Below are 8,656 nucleotides of genomic sequence, written 5' to 3'. Positions count from 1 at the left end.
GAGTTGCTTCTTCTTCTTCTTCTTCTTCGATCTAGGATGGGTTCCAGGCCGGCAGCCTGGGATAGCAAGGATGGACGTCGTTCTTCTTTTGTCGTTTGTTTTCGTCCGTAGTCGGACCCTGCTCTTACTCTTGATGTTTATGTAATGTACTGATGTGACTCTGATGTAGCTTGTGGCGAGTGTAAGCCAACCCTCTTTATATATCTCTCCTTTTCAGTACATGTACTTGTAACGATATCCATTCTTGCGACACGACGAGATGCGCTTCTATCCCTGACGAGGCCCCCGTGCCAAATTGAGGATAGGGTCGCATCTTGGGCGTGACAAGTTGGTATCAGAGCAAGGACCGACCTAGGAGCCCTCTTGATTGATCGAACTTGGCCGAGTCGAGTCTAGTGAAAAACTATTTGAGTCTAGTTATATATCGGAGAGTAGGATTCTTTTTTCTCCTCTTCTATGCTCTGGTGAGGAATCTTGACGTAATAATTTACTCTACTCCTCTTCTCACTCAAAAATTTTAGGATCACGCGGATATTCTTGGAATCTATATGATGCCGATGTGACGGAGTTCTGTCTTGGTGCCTCCTGTCTGACTTGATCTGCTTCCGGGGTGTTGAGCTCCAGGGGATTCTCGAGCACATCGTTATCATTCAGATTTCTTAGTATCTCAGAACGAAGGATGTTCGTAATTGCTTCAATACTAGTAGTGGCGAGATAACCCCGATGTCCCCAGTACTTGTGCAGATTGTTCGGGAGTACTGCCATACTTTGTATCGTTGTGATCACGTGGGTCTGTAGTAGATGAAGGTCCGAGATTCTGGTCGTGTGTTGACGGATGTGATAGAAGTGACGGGTTAGTATAGGAGTTGTGTGATATTACTCCTTGTATCCGTGTACCAGATTGCATGACCAGATATTTCGGGAATTCATAGGTGGGAATTCAAGTAGTTGCTTATAGGATAACCTTCCAACAAATGAATGATGTTAGGTTGGGGTTCGACATCTAGTGGATTCGTTTGTTCACGGTCGACTTACAGCGGTACACGTTGTGTCTTAAAGAGTCCTTGTAGCTTGCTACGACTCGGGGACGCTTCGTATGTCAGGTGCACTGCCTTGCACTTGGTGGCTACTGTAAATCGTGCACGTGCGATCCTGTCCACGAAAATATCGAACGAAAATCTTTCTCATGAGTCTGTTCTGGCTATTTGCAAGCCGCATCCTTGTTTTGTTGAATGTGGTAATTCATGTTGCTTCAATGTCAAGTGGTGATTTCAGATCTTTCCTAATCTGTGTTCTCATATTTTTATGTGAGAGTGCTAATTCTTTTGTTCAATCAGTTGTCTTATCAATTCTTGTCAACCGGAGTCATCGTATCAATTCCATTCAACCGGTGTGCTTCTTCTCTAGTGAATTCTATCCTCTCCAATTTTTGCAGATCATTCTCTCATCTTATTCCGGAGTTCATCTCATCCGTCCCAAGTTGTCTTTGTTTTTCCCCGCCCTCCCGCCCTTCTTCTTCAGTGATTGGATTTCATCCAACTGTATTTCATTTCAGTGATGCTTCCGCTATCTCTTCTTTCTTTCGTAACCGGTGATTCATCGTGAAGATTCTCAGGAGCTTCATGTTCATCTTTATTCACTCTTGTCATCCTTACCGGTGAATTTAATTCAGCTATCCGTGTTCATCATATCCTTTTCGTGCTTGTAATTCTTACCTATGTTGGAGATTCTTTCAGCCTATTTTGGTTATTCATACCTCTCGTTTCATCCGGAGTGTTGAAGATATCTCGGAAGTTTCATGTTTTCAATTCTTTTAATTATTTTGAGGTGCTAACCTCATCTAGTTTTCTTATTCCGGTGCAATATCTCTCGTTCTAGCTATTGTTCAACGGTGATTTCTTTGAGTGGGCCCATAACCCACAGGTTCTTCCCAAGATCTTACCTGGCTCTTTAATCTTTTCCCGGAGATCTTTAATTCTTTTCAACTATGACGTAAGTATGAATTTCATCAGTCATATTCCTTCTTCAAGATCTATTTGAATTAATTCTCATATTTGGCTCAACCTTTCATTCTTCTTTATTCCGGAGTGTCTCAACTATTCTTGGTGTTTTTCTCATCATCATCCTCAGCTTGCTATTCGAAGGAGTGTTTCTCTCGAATCTTGGTTCATTCTCTTGGATATTCTTCATTTCAGCTTGGGGTCGTCATCTTATTTGTTCCAATCATGAGTATCCCTTTCTTGCTATCCGGTGCATTTCTGAGTTGTTTTTATTTCTCGTTCCTCCGAAGGCCATCATTTTAGAAGATTCTTCGTTCTCAACTTTCAGCTTTCATCCTCAATTCTTCTCCATTGTTGTCTCTTCGTTCGTCTCTCAATTATTTTTGGTGCCTTGTTCTAGTTTTCTCTCAGCTGGCTCATGATCTCTTCTTTATCTTGCATCTCCATTAATTCGTGGTGTTCCCATTCAATCGTGAATTCATACCGGTGCTTCCTTCAATCATGTTTCAAATGGTTCTTATCTCTCTGCTTCTTCAAGATTCTTGTTGCAGAACCTCAAGTATCCGTTCTCTTGTGTTTCTAGGTGCAATTGTTCTTCCTTTATCCTTTGAGGTGGTATTATAGCCTTCTTGTTAGTGTAGGAGACTCAGAGAGTTTTCCTTTCAAGAATGAGATAATTAAACCCACCAATTCCATGTTCATGAGATATTTTCAACCCATGATTTCTTCATTGAGCTATCTTGGTTTGGACTTCACCTAAAGCTTGTCCTATGCTTTGTTGCTATCATGGTGCTTGTCATTAATCCCAGCTCTCAATGTATCCTCTCGGTGTAAGAAGTTTTCATATTTTTGCTCTCATCTATCCTTGGTTCTTTTAGTGGTTGGTTGTCACCTCATATTTGTTGAGATGATTTTCATAAGCCCACTACTGTCTTGTTTTTTTCGTTGTTGTTTTTCCAACAACTCCGTGCAATTCTTCTTGCAAGGATGCTTGCCAAGTTCATTTGCGATGATAGTTGTCATTCCTTTCTCCATTCTCTTCTTCCGCTTGTGCTAGTTCCTATTCTCTTGTTCCGGAGGCTTTGTGATATTGCTCTTTTGGGTCTATTATGTTGTTCTACCAAGATCATGGTGTTCCCTTGTTCTATTTAGTTGTTTGTCATGTATTTTGTCTATTTCTCCTACCTTTTCGAATTTTTTGTCCCATTTTCCTACCGAAGTGCTGCCGAAATTTTCCGTGAATTCTGGGTTCTTTCTCATGTCATTCCTCATCTCCTTGCAACCTTCAAGGATCTTGGTTTCACTCGTTTGTCAAAGAAGCGACTAATTTTTACCTCTTGCTTTCTCATCCTCTCCCCCTTTCGTTCCTGGATCTCGGGGCGAGATCCTCTTGTAGTGTAGGAGAGTTGTGACAGCCCGGTGCCGACGTTCCAGAAGCTTCCCCTCTCTTTCCGTTTTCGTCGTGTGGCTTATTTTATTTGTCGTGTCATCATCGCATCATGCGCTTCATCTGCATTGCATCGGCATCACCGTTGCCGCCAGTTTTCAAAACTTGCATTCGTTAGTAGTCGCCGGTTCTCGTCGTTGTTTGTTCTGAGCCCGACCGCACACGCACGCGCCCGCGGCACCGTCGAAACCCTGCTTTTAAAGTGCGTTTAAAACTTTCTCTGATCGGGTTGAGATTTGACGTGCGGTCGTGATCAGTTATAGCTAGGCCGCCTGTCGAATTTCGTCGCGATCGGAGACCGTCTGGTAACCGAACGGTCGACCGTAGCGGCACCGTATTCGGTTTACCGTCGGACGTCTGTCGGTGTTTTAAAACTCGTGCCGCGCCGCCCGCTCTCCCTCTCGTCTCCGATAAACGCCCCTACACGACCGCGTAACCGTTCCCGCGTTCGGAATCGTCCGAATCCGACCCCGCGGTTGGATCCGGATCGCGATTCCCGTTAACCGAGCCCCCCATTTGTCTATAAATACCCCCCCTCTTATCATTTTTAGGACAACTACCTCTCTCCTCCTCATTTTCCGCGCAGCCTAAACCTAACCCTAGCCGCCGCCCCACCTCTCTCTCCCCTGCCGCGCCGCCGGGCCCGCGAAGCCCATCCGGGGCCCGCCCGAGCCCGAGCCGCCGCCGCCCCTGTTCGAGCTCCCTGCCCGAGCTCTTCCCCGGCCTCGCCTCCCCCGCCTGCTCGCCGGAGCCCCGTCACCTCGAGGCGCGCCATCCCTGCCGGGACCTCGCCGCCTCCGCCACCTGCCCGCGCGCGCCTCCGCCCGCCGCCAGCCGCGCCGCCGCCGTCAAGGAGTCGCCGCCCCGCACCTTCCCCTCGTCCTCAGGGCCACCGCCGGCCGCCGCCAGCGCTCGCCGCCTCCCCGCTCCTCCACGCCGCCCGCCGCCGGCCCGATCCAGGCCGGGCTGGGGACCCCTCGCCCCGCGACCCGAGCGCCGCCGCGCCGTCGCTGGCAACCGGCGCCGCCGCCACCCTCGGCTCCCGCTAGGGAGGAGCCCGACGGGAGGAGTCGCTGCGCCGTTGACCCCGCGCATGGGCCCCGCGCCGGCCCATCTTCCCCAGCAGCCGAGGCCGGCCCAGTCCGCCTCTCCAGGCCGGCCCAATTCGGCCTGAGGTGAGCCCTCTCACCAGCGCCTTGTGCGTGATTTAACCATTTTGCGCCTGTTCGTCCCATTTGGCATTTTAGATAGTTTTCGGAATTGTTTATACTCCGGAAAATAGGTATATCTTAGTACGTCCGTAGTTTCTAAACCGTAAGTCGGAACGACGCGTGTTATATATCGTTTTGGGGTAGCTTCGCGAGTAGAATACGTTTATCCAACATGCATATTTATTTAACGCTGTTTAGAGTGCCTAATACCTCGTTTTACGTGCTGTTTAACTAGGTTCCATTCCGTAGTTAATTTCCGTGCGTATCCGGATTGCCCGTATGCCATAGATTTAATGTCCATGTTTTAGGGACCATATTTCTACGTATTTTAGAGCGGTCACTCGTATTTTTCCGTGTAGGGTTTTGTCGGTAGTTTATTTTCCCGTTTAGAGGTATTTTCTCGCATTGTTGTGTGGCGTTATTTTGTGTTGCAAACCCCACATATTATATATGTTTCTGGGGTAGAAAAATCCCAAGGATTTTTCTGTGCAATTAGTTTTAGCTTTTGAGGAAGTTAGTTCGCGAGATATTTTGCCGTGAAGCCCTTTTGTTTAATCCGTAGGTTTTATTCCGGGCCTCGTTTGAGTAAGTTGTCAACTAGTGATTTGATCTTGGGTGTTTTGTTTAGGCCCTGGTATTTTTAGTTGCAATAGAAATGCATGTTTAGGTGTTGTTTGCTTGCTCTCAAGTTGCTAGAAATAGTGCTGTTTAGAGGAGCTGAAATATTTCTAAGTCTGGAATCTGTTATTATTTTGTTGCTGTCTTGTCTTGCTTGCATCTTGTGATCTGTAGCTCTTTTGAGGTTGGTCCAATGGAGTTAGTTGTACCCCTTACGTTTCTCTAGTATGCTGTTAAGTTTCATGCTATTTGGACTCCTGTAGCTATAGGTTTTTCTGCTGTCAATATTGCTTCAGGCTGAAAAGTGCACTTTCAGGAGGTGTTACTTTCTCTAAGTCTGAAATAGTGCGTGAGGTGCCAGTTTGTGTCTTCTTTTCCTAGTGCTCCTTGCTGCCATGTTAGTTGTTGTTAGTTGTTTGTAGTAGGGTGTCTTGCCCTCTTCCGTGCCATGCTTTGCTTGATCTTATCGGAGTTGTGTAGCCGAAGTTGTGAGGCGTAGAAGTTGCTATGTAGCTGTTTTAGGCAGATTGCAGTCATTTCTTGTTTTGCTCGTAGTTTTCGAATCGTAGCCCCGTTTTGATCGTGTCCTACATGAAACTTGCTTAGAATCTTGTGTAGTTTCATCTTCTCTTGCTGGTTGTTTGTGTTGATGTGCTCGTAGCCGCCGTTGCATACATTTTGCATTCATGCCATCATATCTTGTGGTGCTTGTATCTTTTGATCCGTAGCTCCGTTGGAGATGTTCTTTACGTGTAGGATGCTTGCCTTGACGCGTAGAATCACGTGAACCTATTTGTTTCGCTGTTTAACAACCAATTAAAGGTAATAATTCAGATCTGGACAGAATTGTATATTAACATGTGAGGTCGTTTCGGAGGTGCTATATGTCATTTCCGACCTCATTTAAAATGTCTAGATAGGTCGATTAATTTCCGCTTCACCTCTTGCATGTTTGAAAACATTAATATTGCCGTGTAGATAACCGGGAGTGAACTAAATAATTAACGTGGAGTTTCGTCAATATGCAACTCGTGCACATTGAACTTCACTTAATGTGTAGTGTTTGATTGCGTGAATTGTCATGTCGTGCCTTGCATGTATCCAGTAGCTCATGCATCATATGTGTTGTGCATCGTGTGGTGAATTCGTGTGTTGATTCTTGTTTCCGGTTTGCTTCGTCTCGATAGAGTTCCGCATCGTGCCGGATTGTGAGGACCCGTTTGGCTACGTCGGTTCGTATGCTTCACGGAGGCATTCTTCTTCCAAGCGGGATCTCAGGCAAGATGATCATTTCCCCAGATACCATTACTATCATTGCCATGCTAGTATTACCGTTTCTATCGATTATGTCTCGTTGCCTACCACTTGTTAAATATCAGCCTCTCAACAATGCCATGATTACCCTCAACCTGTTCGACCTAGCAAACCACTGTTTGGCTATGTTACTGCTTGGTTAACCCTGTTGTTAGCGTTGCTAGTTGCAGGTGCAGTTGCTTCCATGTGACAACATGGGTCCCTTGATATATCACCATATTAATACTATTTAATTTAATGCACCTATATACCTGGTAAAAGGTGGAAGGCTCGGCCTTTCTAGCCTGGTGTTTTGTTCCACCTTTGCCCCTTTAGTTACCGGCTACCGGTGTTATGTTCCATAAATGAGCGCTCCTAACACGATCGGGGTTGTTATGGGGACCCCCTTGATAATTCGTTTTAGATTAAAGCTGTTCTGGCAAGGCCCAACATTGGTACTACATTTGCCTAATCACCTAATAAAATTGCATAGGGACTTTCCGGACCCCGAGGATATTTTAATCAACCCCCGGGCCAGTGCTCCGCATGAGTGTTGGTCCACCCACCTAGCAGTCGGCGATGCCACCTCGGGGCAACTCGAGGTTTGGCTAGCGTCCACTTTGCATAGACGGTGTGTCCTGAGAACGAGATACGCGGCTCCTATCGGGTTCGTCGACACACCGGGTGGCCTTGCTGGATTAGTTTTACCTTTGACGAGATATCTTGTGCATCGGGATTCCGGTGATGCTTTGGGTAATCTCAGAGTTGAGGTTTTCCATTAGGGAATCCGACGAGATCGCGAGCTTCGTGATTGAGGATTTCTATGCGGCTTGTGGTAATTTGTGATGGACTAGTTGGAGCACCCCTGCAGGGTTAAATCTTTCGGAAAGCCGTGCCCGCGGTTATGTGGCAACGTGGAAGCTTTGTTTAACACTGGTTCTAGATAACTTGAAGTTAACTTAATTAAAATATGCCAACTGTGTGCGTAACCGTGACTGTCTCTTTCGTGAGTTCCTGCTCCGATCGAGGACACGGTGGGGTTATGTCTGACGTAGGTAGGTGTTCAGGATCATTCTTTTGATCATCTGTAGTGACGTCCGTTATGCGTAGATCTTCCCCCTCTTGTTTCTTGTATTCGTAAGTTAGCCACCAAATATGTGCTTAGCCGCTGCTGCAACCTCACCACTTAACCATGCCTCACCCATTAAGCTTTGCTAGTCTTGATACCTTTGGAAATGAGATTGCTGAGTCCCCTGTGGCTCACAGATTACTACAACACCAGTTGCAGGTTCAGGTAAAGGTTGTTTGACGCGAGCGTGTTGATTGATCATTTGGAGTTGCTTCTTCTTCTTCTTCTTCTTCGATCTAGGATGGGTTCCAGGCCGGCAGCCTGGGATAGCAAGGATGGACGTCGTTCTTCTTTTGTCGTTTGTTTTCGTCCGTAGTCGGACCCTGCTCTTACTCTTGATGTTTATGTAATGTACTGATGTGACTCTGATGTAGCTTGTGGCGAGTGTAAGCCAACCCTCTTTATATATCTCTCCTTTTCAGTACATGTACTTGTAACGATATCCATTCTTGCGACACGACGAGATGCGCTTCTATCCCTGACGAGGCCCCCGTGCCAAATTGAGGATAGGGTCGCATCTTGGGCGTGACATGAAGACACGTTCAGTCCAGTCATCAAACCCACTACCATTCGATTACTCTTGTCTCTTGCTGTTACTCGAGGATGGTTCCTTCGTCAGCTAGATGTGCAGAATGATTTTCTCCATGGAGTTCTGGAGGAGGAGGTCTATATGCGTCAGCCGTCCGGTTTTGTTGATCCGGCTCGCCCTCATCATCTTTGTCGTCTGGTCAAGGCGTTGTATGGCCTCAAGCAGGCCCCTCGTGCATGGCATGCTCGCCTTGGATCTGTTCTTCGGGCTCTTGGGTTTACTCCCTCCACTGTTGATACGTCGCTTTTTCTTCTCCAGCGCCCTGAGGTTACGATGTATCTCTTCGTCTATGTTGATGACATCATTCTCATTAGTTCCTCACACTCTCCTGCTGATCGCCTGGTGAGTGCCCTCAGTGATGATTTTGCT

Source organism: Hordeum vulgare, chromosome 3H, assembly GCF_904849725.1.
Source record: "Hordeum vulgare subsp. vulgare chromosome 3H, MorexV3_pseudomolecules_assembly, whole genome shotgun sequence".
Lineage (NCBI taxonomy): Eukaryota > Viridiplantae > Streptophyta > Magnoliopsida > Poales > Poaceae > Hordeum > Hordeum vulgare.
The sequence above is the reverse complement of the archived record's forward strand: the minus strand, read 5'-3'. Positions refer to the sequence as shown.